The following is a 16086-nucleotide window of genomic DNA, read 5'->3' on the forward strand; positions in this document are numbered from 1 at the left end:
CAGCATGCTACGAAAATGATAGACAGTAACAAGTGTTGACAGGGATGTGACCAAATGGACCTGGAAGATATTGCTCATAGGAAGGTAAAATGTTGTAGTTGCTTTGGAAAATTAGCAAGTTCTTCCACATCTTAAACATAGGGTTATCATATGACCCAGAGTGTTTACTCCTAGGGATACACCCCCAAGAGTGAAAACATATATCTTCCCGTAGACTTGCCCAGAATGTTTATAGCAACATTATTCATAATATCCAGAAAAGAGGAAACAACCCAGTTTTCCACCCACAAATGAATGGGTAAATAGAATGTGTATCAAACAATAAGTATTATTTGGCAAGAAAACAGGGATGATTGCAGACATATCTTCAACATGAATGAACCTTGAACACGTATTAAAGAAAGAAGACAGTCATGAAGAATCACAGATCGCACGATTTCATTTTTACGTAACGTCCAAAATAAGCGAATCTATGGAGACTGAGGTGTATTTGTAGGTGAAGTGTGTAGTATGTTGATGATATGTACAAAAGTAAGGGATAAAAGAGCAAAGAGACAAAGGGGAGGGAAGGGAGGTGACACCCCCCGTGAGTCACTACCATGCTCCAAATACGAGCTGGGGCTCCTGTTCATCCTGGTGTCTTTAGGCCTTGGCACACCTCTGAGGGTGCACATGACCACCTCATTTCATTCTTGTTTCAGTATCCAGAGAAGTAGGATCTCAAATTCCCCAGTGGCTGAGCCTATGAAGCCCAGATAGGTCTGACCTGTCACCTCACTTGGCTTTTGTCCACAACTTCCACAGCTGTCCTGGTATCAGGATGGGGGAGGTGATGTTAGAGCCCATGCTTAGTATACAACATGGGTTCCACCTGCCAGAGTCACTGTAAGGAACATCTCAGGGCTCCAGATAGAACAGGCTGGGACTCAGGCTCCAGAAAGCCTGACTATGAAAGACCTAAGACCCTAGGGTCCCATATATCACCTTGCAGTTTCCAAGGCACCACTACAGCCCCTCAAAGCTCCTTGAACCCCTTGATGCTCCCTTGTGCTATGACATGTGGCCTTTTCACTCTCATGGGTGCTCATTACAGACCACTTCCTCTGGGCTGGGACAGAGACAATCAGAGACAGCTTTAGCCCTCACAGATCTTATGTCCAAGTAGGTTGGGGACATTGATAAACATCTTTCATAGGCTATAATGGTGAGGTGTTCCTAGTGCTCTGGGAGCACAGAGGAAGGGTGACTAACTGCTTGGGAAGTCAGAGCAGGCTCCATCTACCAATCTGTTTACCTCTCTGTCCAATCATTCGCTCATCTGTCCATCCATCCATCCATTGTCCATCCATCAATCCATCTATCCACCAATCCATTTATACATTCTACCAATCTATCTATCCATCATCCATCTTTCCATCCATCCATCCATCCATCTTTCCATCCATCCATCCATCCCTCCAACCATATGTCCATATGTCCTTCATCCAAAACTGTTTATAGAGCTCCTTTCACCCCTACTGCTCTTGATGCTGAGGATTTATCGCAGAATAAGGCAAATTAAGTCAATTCTCTTCTAGATCTTACCTTCTAGTGCATATAACATAAAACAAACATGTAAAACAATTCTACATGCAGAAAATCACCATGAGGAAAATAAAACAGAGTAACAAATGGGAAAATCTGGCAGCCAGGGATGGTTTCTCTGGGGAAGTAGTGTCTGAGCTGAGGTTCAGGTGAGGAGGAGCCATCCGTAGGAAAGTCTGAGGCAGCAGAGTTTCCAGGCAGAAGAGCTGACATATTCAGGGGCCAAAAGTGGGAATGGACTTGGCTTGTTCATGGGACAGGACAAAGGTCAATGTGCCTGGAGCTTAGTGATTTTGAACAAAGAGGATGTTTTTGCTGAGTCTCAAAGAACAAGAGCTTGCCAGGCAGAGAAGCCATGGGGACAGCGTATGTGGAAACCAGGAGACATGAAGGGACCTGGGGTTTGTCCAGTAAGACCAGGCACTTCTAAACATTTTTCTTTCACAGAGGAGAATACATAGCTGGGAAATCCCTGGGAAAGAAGATGGAGGTGTGGGGTAGTTAACCAGATATAATACATGTTATAAAGTTTCTGGGATCAAACAGTGTGTCATTAGCTCATTTATAGACAAACAGACCGAGGAATAGAGTAGAAAACCCAGAAATGGGCCCACCACATGTGAAATGTGGTCAAGGGTGACTTCTCAAGTGAGTGGGGAGAAGAGCTTTTGGATCAATGGCTTTGGGACACCTGGAGAGCCCCAATGGAACTACTCCTCACAACAGATCCCAACGGATTGGAGAGGAGACTGTGCAAGTGTCGGAAAAAAACGTGACTCCTTTTACAACCGAAATCGGAGAAAAGCTTTTATAACTGTGACTCCAAACCCAACAGCAATCAAGTGAATATGAATATATTTGCCTACATATAATTAAATGTTTATATGGCCAAATACACCCTAAGCAAGGTCAAAAGACACGAAATATTTGTGACTAATACCACAGACGCAGGACTCCAATCGCTGACTCTCAAAATTCCCAACAACGAAGACAAAGCCCAGTGACCTGTCGGAAAATGGGCGAAAGTCATCAGCAGTTTGTGGAGATGAACAAGCACATATGTCTTCTATTTTTTTAAGACATAACTTATTTCTTTCAGAGGGAGAGTGAGAGCTTGGGCGGGAAGAGGGGCAGAGGGAGAGGGAGAAGCAGACTCCCTGTCAAGCAGGGAATCTGATGCCAGACCCGATGCCAGGACCCTGGAATCATGACCTGAGCGGAAGACAGACGCGTCACCGACTGACACAACTGGGTGCCAGGGCCGCTGATCACATTCTGGCCACCTCCACGGGGTTGGGGTGCAGCCATGTGGGGGGGCGCAGGGGCAGCATAGGGGCCTGTGTATAGTGGCATTCGATCAAAGTGGGGTGCAGGATGGTACAGAGAGGGTCTGTGGGCATGCATGGGCTTCTCGTGTCTTCTAAGGGAACTGGTGGCCCAATAAAGCCCCAAGGCATGGAAATGGCTGCTGGGGGGGTGGGCAGGGAGGGGGTGTGGAGGGGGAACCCCTGCATGCAGCCCCTCTCACTCCAGAGCCCTGGGAATGCTTGGCTACATGAGACCACAAAGAAGGTGTCCCTGGAAATGAACCTGGCTCCTAATCAGACAGGAGGCAAGAAATCTTCATGTCACAGTAAAACAGCAGCATTGAGAGTGTGGAATTGTAGCGAACTATATTCTAAGGCCAAAAAAAAAAAAAAAAAAAATGACAAAAAAACCCCCCAAACCAAAAACAAACAAAAAGCCTTAAAATGTTCTTCTAAGAAAAAAGAATAATAGAAGGAGAAAAGTAAGGAAATACTATGGGGCCTGATGGGAAACAGGAACATCGCAAGACCTCATTCTCTCCAAGGCCGGGTGCAGAGAAGGTAAGAGCTGGGTTGGTCCGAGGGGTCACCCTGGCAACTAAGAAGCAGGCCGGGGGAATACAGTGGCCTCTGCTCGCCAGGCGTCCAGCTGGAGGTGTTCTGCTGACTCTGCCATCCTTCCCCCGGGGGCTTTGGGCCTCTGGGAAGAGGTGAACCAGGTGGCCAGACACTCAAGAGGGTGCAGGACCAGTGGAAAAGACCCCACAGCGCTTCTTTGCTCAGGGTCCTAGTGGAGGCTGGACCCTTGGGCTAGTCCTACCCGTCTGTCCCAGAACCCAGACTGGTCTAGACAACAGGGGAATACCTCTGGGGCCCCTGCAAGGGGCGGGGGAGGCTGGGGGTGGGGCGGGGAGGGAGGAAGAAAGCAAAGCAGCTGATGCTTTCAGTAGGTCTGTGCTGAGACCTGCCCGACAACCACATACGCCCATTTTCCAGATGTGGAAACAGAGGACTGGGGTGACTCGGCCAAGGCTAGTGAGCTCATGGTCCTCATACCCCTGGTCCACAGCATTCCCAGGGGTATGGGGTGTTGAGAGTGTGTAGACCCATGTTCACAACCTGCCCCCTCAGGCCTGGGTGCCAGGGGCCCCCCAGCTTAGGGTCAGCTCCAGGGATGATCTGGGGGAGTGGAACATTAGGAACTGCTATATCCCTTGGAGCCCCCGCCTGTGCTGCAGGCCAGCCCCTCCCAAACTCACAGACGCTTCCCGAAGCTCAGCACGGGAGGGTGGAAATGATGACAGGTGCTGCCGCCTCCAGGCTGCCTGTCACTGACCAGCTGCCTCCAGTCAGCATCCCCGCCCAGAACTCCCGTTCCAGCCCAGCCGCTCCCAGCAGGCCCCCTTCCCTGGGAGTGGGGCTCCCAACTCCAGCTGGAGTGGGGCTGACCCCAGGGGTCCGGGTTGGACAAGAGCCCACTGGGAGCAGGGGGGAAAGGCTCAGGAATGAGATGAATTAGCTCCGGAAAAAGCAAGTGTTGTCGGGGCCAGGGAGGCCAGGGGGCGGAAGATCGCTCCTGGTGGGGATGTACCAGGGCTTCCTGGAGGACACTGTCTGGAGATGGGCAGGGTCTGCTTGGTGGGACCAGAGGTGCAGACAGGAGGATGATGGGAGTGTCAGGCCAGCAAGAGCCTAGCTGGCTGGAGGCCAAGGAGAGGCTGGACTTGAGGCTGGATGGTGGACCCGCGGCAGGTCATTCCTGGAGACCTTCTCAGGAGGCCAAGGAGCTGGGGCTGCACCAGCCCTGGTTGGGGGAAGGGGCCCTGAACGTTCTGGGCTCGGAATGGCCAGATCGGAGCTGGGTGAGGACCACAGTGAGCTCGAGGAAAGGGAGGGAGCCTGGAGCAGGGGAAGGTTGAGGTGGGGACTATCCCCTGGACGTGCCTGGATCTGTGAACATGGGTGGGAAGAGAGGACATCCTCCCGTCACTAACCTCTGACTGATGGGGAGCTTCCTTCTCTTATGAGTGAGGTCCCAGGAGGCCTGATAAGGCCATCGAATGTCCCTGTCACACAGCCGTGGCCTGAATCCTGGAGGACCCAGCCCCGCCGAAGCCCTGTGATAACTCTTCCCACCGGCCGGCGTGCTAACAGAGTGGCATCTTATGCTGTGTGTAGAACACCCTTCGTCTGGGAAGAGCTGTCAGTCTCCCCGGCTGCCCTGGGGCCCTGGCAAGTGGAGGGTCGGGAACGCTGTAAGAGAATGCTCCCTGAGGACAGAAGGAGAGTCACCAGGAAGAGCTGAGCGCCCGAGTTGGAGGCCACGCCCTTGCCCATACCCAGCGCTGGCCTCCCTGACTGGTGGGCACCCAGCAACTGGAGCTGCTTTTAGCCCCGTTCAAGGCTGGGCAGGGCTGGGGCCAGGCAGGCGTGGTGACCTCGTCAGGGGTCACCCCATGCTCACAGGGGTCCAAGTGTAAGGAACTAAGGGCCTGAACTTGGCCAGGGCCGATGGGGTTACAGGGACAGGGGTGGTGGTGTGACCCTGGGGGTGACATGCCCTCAGCCCTTGTCCTCTGCTGCCGTCCCAGGCCTCGTCCCCAGGAAGCAACCTTGAGGGGGTGCATGGCGGGGTCTGAAGGTGACAGTTCCACTCTTACCACAGGCTGGGGGGCCGGAGTGGGGAGGGAGAGGATGCTGTGGGGTGTCTGCCTCCTCCCTGTCGCTGGTGGCACCCACCACCCCTCGTCTCCCCTTGCTCTTCGGTCTTGTCTGTTCCGAGGCTGGTGGGGACCCCCGGGGACCTCGAAGCTCACAGACACCACAAGCTCAAAGGCATCGTTGGAGAAACAAAGCTCAGCTGTGAAGGTCTTGGCGGTGTGGGGCCACCCAGAATTCCCTGTGTGTTAGAGAACTCCCAAGCATTTTGTATTCAGGCCTGACTCCTGGTGTGACTCCTTTTGGCTGCAGGATTCGGCTTCCGTTTCCGGGGCGTGGGGGGAGATGCTGGGAGAATGGTCAACGGCCTGCCCATTCAGTGGCCTGGGTCCTGTGGGTCAGCACTTAAGAGTGGGCACTCTGGGAATGACCCAGTCCTCCCTGGTTTGCCAAGTGTTTGCCCTTCCGGCCTCTCCAGCCACACAGCTGCCCCAAGGGCTCAGTACTGCAGGGCGGGTCAGTGTGGTCTCCTGGAAAAGCGAGCCAGCTGGAGCCACAGGGGCCCCTCTTGGAGGTTGATACAGTAGCCGCTGACTCAGCCTCTCGCTCGCTCTCAGGGTAGTGGAGAGGGGTGGTGTGCGTGCACAGGCGTGGGCGTGTGACACTTCCTGGATAGCTCTGCCTCTGCTGGGCTGTGTGACTGGGGCAGGACATTTCACCCCCTGGGGCTGTGCATCCTCTCTGGGACCCATGACTGTGCCTCCTGGGCCCCACCGGGCAGATGCTAAGTGAGAGCACTGCACAAATCGTGGGCACAAAGCCTGCACACAGAGAACCCCTGCCTTGGGAGACAGCCCAGGTGCAGGCACACATCAGAGAAACCTGCATCCATGTCTCACACCTTCCACAGGTCATGGAACCAAAGGTTTTCTTTCCGCTTCAGGCCTGCTCCGGGCCTGCAGCGTCTCCACTGCCAGGGGCGACACAGGCCAGCAGCAGGGTGGAGCCCTTCCCTGTGACTGCGGGCGGTATCCCACCCCAACCCAGGCCTGCGCCGTCCACACCAACCCTGCAGCCATGGGGTCGGGAGCAGGCACCCTGCGAGCTGGGGTCAGGGGCCAGGAGTGGGCCTTAGCTTTATTTCGGACCACGGTCCTTCCGAGGCCGGAGGGCGCTTTCTTGGGCTTGAGCGCCCCCTGCTGTTAGCGCCGGCGGAGGAGCCGATCCCAGGCTCCAGCTTCCCTCTGGCCCCTCTGTCCCTGGGCTTCCACACCCAGGAAGAATATCAAGAACGGGGGTAGGGGGAAGACCCTGCAGGCCTGGGATCTGAAATGGAGGGGTGCCGGCCGCTGCCGGGCCCCTGCGGCGTGGGATGGAGGGCAGACCGACACCCTGCGCCTTCCTACCCCGCCCGGCTCCTTCCGGGAGCCGGCATTTGGCTTTCGCTCAGAACTACTCGGGGTGCTGGGGGGCTGTCCCCAGGGAGGGGCGGATGTGGCCCGGTTGGTGTCAGATGTGCCCCTGCTCTTGACACCAGAGCCTATGCGTGTGCTGCGTAAACGGGCCCACCCCATAATAGAAGGTGCTCAGCATCGATGGAGAAACTGCTCCAGCCCCTTGGAGCACGGCGAGGTGCACGGCGTCCCTGGGAGATCTGTGGCACAGAAGGGCCTCAGCACACGTCCCCACCATCAACAGGTGGGTCTAAGCGTGACCATCAGGTTGCACCTGAATTGGGAAGAACCTGGCTGAGGACGACGTGCCAGTCTTATCAGATGGGGCCACCCCCGAACCATTGTTAGCAAGAAGCATGAGCCCCGCAGTGGCAGGGAAACGCACCCCAGTCTGCTGGGACTGGGGCTCATGCTTCGAATAAGGGACCTATGCCCTAGGGGGGCTGGGTGAGCTGTGGGGACACCCAGGGCCTTTCTCCACTCCTGCCCTCTCCTGTCCCTCCTTACCAGCCCATTACGCAAGGACTGCCTCCCTCAAGGGCCATCTCCATCTGTCCCTCCTTTGTGTAGCTGCTGCCATGTGACCCCCAGGCAGAGGGCACCCAGGCTGGTGACGTGCCCCAAGGGTCTCTGGCTCCCGGGGTGGTGGGCGAGCTTCTTCAGGGCAGGGTACTTTGTTTCTCCCAGCGATGTGCCTGCTGGGGACTGTCCATGACACCCAGGAGGTGTGTCTGGTCTTGTCAGGCCTGACTCATGCTGGATGAATGGCCGGCTCACACATCTGCCAAGCCGGGGTCTCCATCCCAATCCCTCGGCTCCCATCGTTGCTCCATCTGAGCACCCACCCTCCCCAGGAAGAGGGCCACGGGTGGCAGAGGAGATGCAGGAACCCCTCTGAAAGCCCCGCCCTCTTTGGCTCCCAGAGGGCTTGGATGCAGCAGGAAGACTGAGCACATGGCTCTCCCAGACCATCCTCTTCCTGTCCCGAGTGCCAAGGGCATCCAGTCCTCACTGGGAGGCTGCCTCACTGGGACAAGAGGCAGAGTGGCCATGGGGTGTTTGGGAGCATGAGGCTTTTCCAACAGAGACCGGCCCTGCCCCCAGGGACTCCCAGGACGTGCCCGGGTGGCCCCGCTGGCAGCCGTGGGCCAACCCCACAGTGCCCGTCCCAGTGTCCCCGTTAGCCAGTCCTCCGCCTGAACAGAGTGAGGCCTGCTCAGCTACTGCCCCAGATTCCCCAGATGCCCCGGGGACACAGTTTCCATGGAGAATGTACCGCCTTCCTTCTGATCCATCCTCCACCCCTGCTGGAAGAGAAGACCCTTTCCCGCAGTCTGCAGGTTTCAGGACCGGAGGGGGCTGGCTTGCTTCTGAGGCCCCTGCTCACCCACAGTTCCCCAACTTGAGTGAATGAAGCCAGCAGATCCTCGAGGCTCCTGCCATCTGGCTGAGTCGCACCCCGTCCAGTCGGCCACCTTCCGAGTCTGCTCATCATGGCCTCCCTGGGGCACCTGCTTCTAGTCCCCCTCTGCACCCTGCTTCTTCCTGCTGCCCTGAGGGGCCATCACGCTTCGGAGAATTCTTGGCCCCCAGCCTCTCGGGGCCTGAACCCTGAACTCCGGCAACCGCACTCTGTTCTGCTCTCCCTCCCTAGGCCCTGCTGCATCCGGGGGTGCCCATCGCAGACGGGCCGCTCTGCCTGGGAAACCAGGCCGTTATGGCTCACTGGCGGCTTCCTGTCCATGGCCTCCTCCCCAGGCACCCCAGGCACTTCTGCTCAGCCAAGCTTTATGTCTCTTCTCGGGTCCACTGGGAAAAATCATTCCAACCATGTGCCTGGAAAAAATACCCAGGGATGACTTCCCCCTGTCATCCCTGCTGCCAGCAGCCCAGGTCACCCTGGAGCCAGTGGCCTCAGGGCCACCCCCTGAGGACCCAGATACCCCTCTTCTGTAGGTTATCACAGACTCCGAGCCCCCCCCCCAGCTGCAGCCACTGCCCACTGTGTCCACTTCGCCATCTAATATGTGGGCAGGTGGGCTTTGGGGGAATCTAGACCCTCTAGAACCCTCCCTGCAAGGAGTTTAGGACAGAGGAAGATAGGTTAATGTTTGGCCATAGGAAGGAGACAGATGTCTACTTAGTAAGGAACCAAAGAGTACGGGTCCAAGGTGAGTTGTTACCACACGACTGCAGAAAACATCTCTGTGCTTGTTTCTCTGTGCTCACGAATGAAACTCTAGGCCTAGGAGTGAAAATGCTGGCCTCATTTTCCCACACGCTCACTGCCGTCTTGTGGACCCTGGAAATGAGCTCTGCTCGGGGGTGTCTGGAGGCTGGACTAGCAAGTCTTCATGCACTGGCCCAGAGAGGCAGTGGACGTGGTCCCGGCACTGGGACCCCTGGTGGAAAACCAGACCCTGGGCCCATCCCATGAGCATTTTAAGGAATACACATTTATACCACATGAAATTCAAAGCTACCACTTAATGAGTCCGGGGCCAGTCCTGGGTGTCCGGCATGAGCAGAGACAGAGCCATGAGCCTGAGCAGCTCTCAGGCCTGGCCCTGGGGCTTCCCACAGCACATGCCCGTGGGCCTTCTGAATGTGAGCTCAGGCAGTGAGCCTTTACCCAGAAGGGGCGGGTTAGTGCCCCTAAGAACTGCACCGACTGAAACAACCTGAAAGGAAAGATAACGTTTGAAATGAATAAATGAAAAACGGATACACTGAAATCCTAAGTAAAGAACAAGACTTTAGGAGGAAGAAAAACAAACATCTAGAAGGACTATGTAGGTATTTGGCATTTAAACCTCATGTGATACATAAAAAGCAAAATAGATTCAGGTGAAGAGAGAATTCACGAAATGGAAGACAAAGTTGTCCCCCCACCCCCTGCCAATTCCTGTTGAAATTTTAACTCCCAGAACTCCAGAAGACAGCTGTGTTTTTATACAGGGTCTTTAAAGGGTCAGTAGGTGAAAATGCGGTCCTTCATGGGGGTCCTACTCATGTAGGACTGGTGTCCTTATTGGGAGAGGGGATCAGGACACAGACACGCAGAGATGGACACCCCATGGGGACACAGGGACAGGATGGCCACCCACAAGCCCAGGAGAAAGGCCTCAGGCAGAGCCAGCCCTGCTGACTCCCTGGCCTGGCGCCTCCTGCACCTGAGCCTCCAGGGATGGAGCCCATTCATATCTGCTCTTTCAGCTGCTGGGACTGTGATAATTGACCATGGTAGGACTGGCAGATGACCACGACAGAAGGCCAGGGAGAAAGAGGACAAGCTGGAAGAAAGGAATACGGTCACAGGGCTGGAGAAACAGAGTTTCTGCAAGGCCCAGAGGGAGGCGCTGACGGCCGAGGGAAGGGAGGTGTGCGCCGAGGCGGTGCCCATGGGTCTCCAGGAATGGATAATCAGGAATCCTCAGGTTCGAAAGGCACATGGGGCCCAGAGCAGAGCCCGTAAACCCAAGTCCTCCCAGGCTCACCCTGTGTGGGCACCATGAACTGCCCGGAGCAGCCACACCCTCTCCTCTCAGCCTTTCTCCTTCCTCGTCCGCACACGGGCGCACAGAAGCAAGCACAGAAAGGCGCTGCGCAGCGGGGTGCAGGACCTTGGGAATCGGGCCTGTGGGGCTGCATGGCCTCCTATGAGAGCCCTGTGCTGTGGCTAATACGGGTCCCTGTAAGCACACGCTGACAGTCTGAGTCCAAGACGTGGTCCCTGCTCTGCCTGTCTGTGGGTGGGTTTTCTCATTTCATCTCCAGATGAATAAACGCAGCGGCGATTTCCACCCCGATCCACTGCGGCCCCCCTCGGGCCTGCAGCTTCTCCTTCTTGGGCCTGCCGTGGGCTCCCCTCACCGGCTCTTCTCCTCTCCCCAGCTGCCAGAGCAGGAGGCCCACGTCCCAATGAGAAGGGGACCAGCCTTGCGTCTGTTACTGCCGTCGGGGTGTTGACAGCTCCTGGGCACACAGGCCCATCCCTGGCCGCCCTCCTGAGCCCTGGCCACTCTGAGGGGCACCCTGCTCAAACATGGGTTCTCTACTGTGTCCTGTGCCCCCAGACAGAGCAACAACATCCTAGACCCCCCCCACTCCCAGGAGCTGGGTCTGCTTGCCAGCTCTCCCTCGGGCATTACCCACCCTGGGACCCCATGGAACTCAATGGAACTTTCAAAGTCTCCGTTCCTTGGTTCCCCAAAAGCAGGGCCTGTGAGGGACCCCCTTCCCTGAAAGGCAGACCCCTCCAAGGCTAGTGACCTGAACCTTCCAGACACTGAGTTCTGGCTGGAAAGTCAGACATTGATTCGTGCGTGGGAGGGTGGGGGCAGCTAGGTTTGCTGTCACAGCCCCCCAGCCACTGAGGGCAGTGGTGTGGGGCCTTTCGAGTACTGTGGGGCCCGGCGCAAATGCTCGGGGAAGGACAGCCCTGTGGAGGGCAGGGGTTTTAACTGTTTCAGTTTTGTAAGAAAAAAATCAGTGTATATACATTACTGTGAGGAAATAGAAAAAAATGAGGAAATTATCAGTAGGACGTGGCTTTATGGTTGATAGTTATTTTCTTTTAAAAATGTTTATCTATTTATTCAATAATAAATATACAAGGTTTTCACAAGGGACGAAAACTATTTTCCCCAAAGGCATCTGTTTGTAGATGAGGTGACTTCCCTGCTCAGCTCAGCAGAGACGCGGGGGAAGGTGTGGGGTGAGCCGGGTGTCTTCCTGCCCCTCGCCCCATGCCCACCGTGGCACTTCTCCCTGACAAGCCTCCTTGACAGGTGTCAGCTCTTCCTGGAGAAGTCAGCTGCAGCCAGAACCATCTGTTGCGGGGCGGTGGGGGGGTGCCACCAGATGGGCCTCCGCGGCCCCTGCTGCCCAGACTCTCAGCCCTCACCCCCTCAGCAGCCGCCGCCTAGCCCGCCTCTAGGGTTCCGGAAACTCTAAGGGGTGGAGGGGAGCTCTGGCCCATGTTTGCATCCACCTCTCAGGGCACTTGGGGCTCCCTGTCTGGAGACCCAGCTTAGGACCTGGGTCAGGACCAGCTGCTCTGGCTGGAGGCCTCTGCACCGGCCCACCCTCAGTTAGGTCCCCATGACACGTGCTTGTGATGCGGGGCCTTGGGCTAATCCCGAACCCTGAGGCCCACACAGCCTCCCTCAGAAAGCTAAACGGATCTGCCTTGGAGGGCACGGCTAGCCTCAGGGATGTGACTCTGCGCGGTGCTCCTGCGGACCCGCGGCTCTCCAGGCCGTACATCCAGGGACATCTCAGGCCGCAGGACTCTGCAGAACAATTCCTTCATCTTGTTTCTGTGACTTCATCCCGCTGGAAGGGGCACGTGCACAGTGCTTAGAGAAGGGAGGGCTGCAGAGATCTAACCCCAGTCTGAGATTCCGGAAACATTCCTGCTGTGCTCGCTGCGCCGTCCTGTGGGTCCTTCCCCATCTCCCACCTTTCCTGGACATCGCCGTCTATGGGGTCTTGTAGGGGCTGTGAAATTTGACTCACTTTGACCTCAGACCCAGGGTCTGTCCCTCACAAAGGGACTTCAGCCCCTGTGATGAAACGGAGCCCATCTACCTCGGCCCCAACCCTGCCTTCAACCCCATCAGAGCAGGTCCTGTGATGCTCCCCTCCCCCATCTGAGCAGATTCTGTGATGCCCTGACCCCTCCATTCTGAGCAGATCCTGTGATGCTTCCCCCCAATCTGAGCAGATTCTGTGATGCCCTCCCCACATCTGAGCAGACCCTCAGATGCTCTCCTCATCTGAGCAGGTCCTGCCCGTGCCCACAGCCCCCCTCTACCATCTGCACACGTCAGGTGACGCGGCCAGCCCTCCCGTCATGCTGCCCACTGTGCTCTGGCCCGAGGCTCAGTCCGGCAGCATCTGTTTGGCTGGGACTGTGAGGTGTCAGGGAGGAGCAAGGCTGGTCATCTGCCCTGCATTCTCCCCCCTCCCCAGCTGCCCGGTGATCTGTCCCTGCCAACTCAGCACATTGCCAGCTGAGGGCCCGCCCGCGGGCCGTCAGGATCCCAGTGTTGCTCGGGGTCCCGGCCGAGGGCTCAGAGGCTGCTGCTTCCACCACGCTGTCCACTTGGTGGCTCACCCAGGTGCTGGCGTGTGAGGTGTGCACCCTGGTCCCACCGGCCCCACTCCCACCCTGTGTGGGGATCTCAGGACCGAAAGTGGCCACTCAGGGTCTGGCCTGCCACCCAGCCACATAGTCCCAGGCTCGGTGGCGCCGGGACAGCCTGCTTCCATGGGCTGATACCCTCCCTGAAGTGTGTGCAGACACAGGCCTCTGTGTGTCCCACGTCCCACCACACAGCATTCCTGTCCTGTGGCAGCCAGCCTCACTGCACCCCAGGTCGACATCGGTCCATGTCGGAAGCAGGAAGCTTCCCCAGAGGCCTGCCCCTGCCATCTGCCTCTCTGGACCTCTACCTTTGGGGCGGGCGGCTGGTAGGCACTGTGCAGTAGCTGGGAGCCAGAGACCGCGTGGTCTTTCCTGGCCTCCACAGTCAGGCTGCTGGGGAGAACCAGCCAGCTCTCTACCAGCCCAACCCAGCCCTAGAGGGTCAAGGCGGCCGGACAAGAAGTCCAGGGCTGGTCTTCAGGTCATTTCAGGTGGTTACCACCACAGGCCTCTTCCTAGGGCTGTGCTCAGCCTCCAGTCAAAGCAGGATCCTTCACAGCCCTGCAGAGAGAAATTCCCAATCTCCCCAGTCACTGTTCACATGGCCCTCATCTCCAGGGACCCCTGTGGCCACCGGCGCGCGCTGTTGAGAAGGGAAGCAGGAAGCCCAGCACTGGCTGCTAGCCATTGCTCCCCACTGCTGGCCGCCACCAGACACCACCAGCCACTGCCAGCCTACAAACCCCTGCCAGCCCCTGGGATTGCATGACGAAGCATGTCTTGACTTGTGCGCCTGGGAAAAATGCTTGAAGAGATCCAAAGGGAACAGCCAGGAGCAGGGTCCGGAGGGGAGGAGCCTGGCGCATTGTGGGCTTGGAGACCCCTCTCCCCTCTAGGAGGGGAGTGTCCAGGTGAGCCTCAGTGGCCTCCCTGCTCTCCACGACACTGCCCTGCAGCGGCCAGAACAGGTGAATCCTGGTGCTGACGGCGAAGCTGTCCCCCTGAGCAGGGAGTGCTGGCAGGACTCAGCACTGGTTGGATGCCCACACTCCCCACTCCTGCTTCAGCAAGCCCAGCACGTGCCTGTCATTTCAACTTGTAAGTCGTCCTAGGAATCTCAATGGCGAAGCGGATGGCCATGTCTTGAGCAGAACAGAACGCTGTGTTGTCGGAAAGGCATTTGCAGTCACAATTTGCTGCTTATTCATGAGCTCTCCGAGTGGTGGGAGAGGGACAGGCTGCAGCTCACAGCAAGTAAATGTCATTCCTTCTATTCTGGAGTCTGAATTTCCCATTCCTTATTTTTATGTGTTGCAGGGAGGGATTGCTAAGGGCAGTAGGAAGGTCTCCAGATTTTGAAAGGCAATAATCCCTCACATAGAGAGAATTCTGACATTTTAAAAGTGCTTTTATAGTGAAGTGGCACCTCTGTGTTCAGAATGATTCCATTTTGATAAAAAGCATAACCCATCCAGGGGAATGGGGGTGCATACTTTTTATGAACGCAGAAAAAGTGAGCAAGGATAAACAATAAGAAATGAACTTTGGAAATCTCTGGGGAGAAGCGTGGGAGGTGGGGCAAAGAGGTTGCTAACTTTTACTTTATACACTTCTGTATTGTTTCAGCTTGTGGGATTTTAAAGATTCCATAAAATAAGAAACAAAGAAGGAAAGAAAGAGAAAGAAGAAAGAAAGAAAGAAAAGGAAGGAAGAAAGAGAAGGAAGGAGGGAGGGAAGGAGGGAGGAAGAAAGAAAGAAGGAAAGAAAGGAAAAACAATAAAATCCCATCTTTACATCATGTTCTCTTTGGAGGGGCACAATTATTTGCCTAGTGTTACAGGGAGAGGCAAAGCAGGTCATCTTCCTGTTCCTTGCTCACGGCACTTATTGAGGTCCTACTCTGTGTGCATCACAAGGCAAGGCAACAGGGACACCCCTTGCTCTCAGCGGCAGAGATGTCCCGAGGGCCAGGGCTTTGCGCCAGGCTGTGCTGTCCCTGAGACGCCTGTCGGAGCTCTCCCTCCCCTCAAACCACCGCACAATACCCTGCACACAGCAAGAATCAGCCCCCATTTTACAGATTCACCTATTTATTCACTTCTGTATTTATTATGTTAGCAGAAATTGAGCACCTGCTGTGTACCGTGCTCTGTCTGCGGGACAAACAGCTGAGAGCCCGCACAGCCAGAGACGGGCAGCAGCACCGCATGCTGAGGGGTCCCTGGGGGGGGCCCTCTAAGAAGTCTGGTCGAGGGTCTCAGAAGGCTGGATGTAAGTGTCATTCGAGCTGAGTTTTAGAGCCAGAAGTGACCTGCCGGATGAAGAGGAAAGAGCAGCACAGGCAGAGAGAACAGAAGGCACGGAGGCTCAGAGGCCTGGGTGACTGTGCGGAGCATCCGTGAAGATCTGCGCGGTTTGGCACCAGAGAGGCGGGTAAAGACCACATCACTGAGGAAGGTGGGAGTGGGGGACGTTGTCTTGGCCGCAAGGTGAGACATAAGGAGATTGGCCATCAGCAGCTCTGCTCTGAGAACAGAGACGTCCAGGTAGAAATGTCAGGTGGACAAGTGGACTTCCTTCCCTTTGCTGCCTCGGAAAGCCCGGTGAGGCGACAGCCAGGAGATTCTCAAGAGGCATACGCCCACACCCACGAGGAACGTAGGAGACAGACCCCAGTGACACTCCCAAAGCAGGAAGTCGTCCCTGAGAAAGGGGAGGCTAGAACATCAGGGAGCGAATCCAGGAAGCTTCCAGATGCCCTGCACCATGGGGGGAAGGTACTGCCTTGGAACAGAACACTGGCAAAGGAGGGACCCCTGAGGCTTGTGACGGCTGCCCTTCCTGGTCCTTCTCCCTGAGAGGGGCCCGGGCTCGTCGCTGGCCGCTGCCTCAACAGAGGCCAAGTCCGTCCCTGCCGCAGGAGCTCCAGCCA

The sequence above is a fragment of the Martes martes genome, assembly GCF_963455335.1.
Source record: "Martes martes genome assembly, chromosome: 3".
Classification (NCBI taxonomy): Eukaryota; Metazoa; Chordata; class Mammalia; order Carnivora; family Mustelidae; genus Martes; species Martes martes.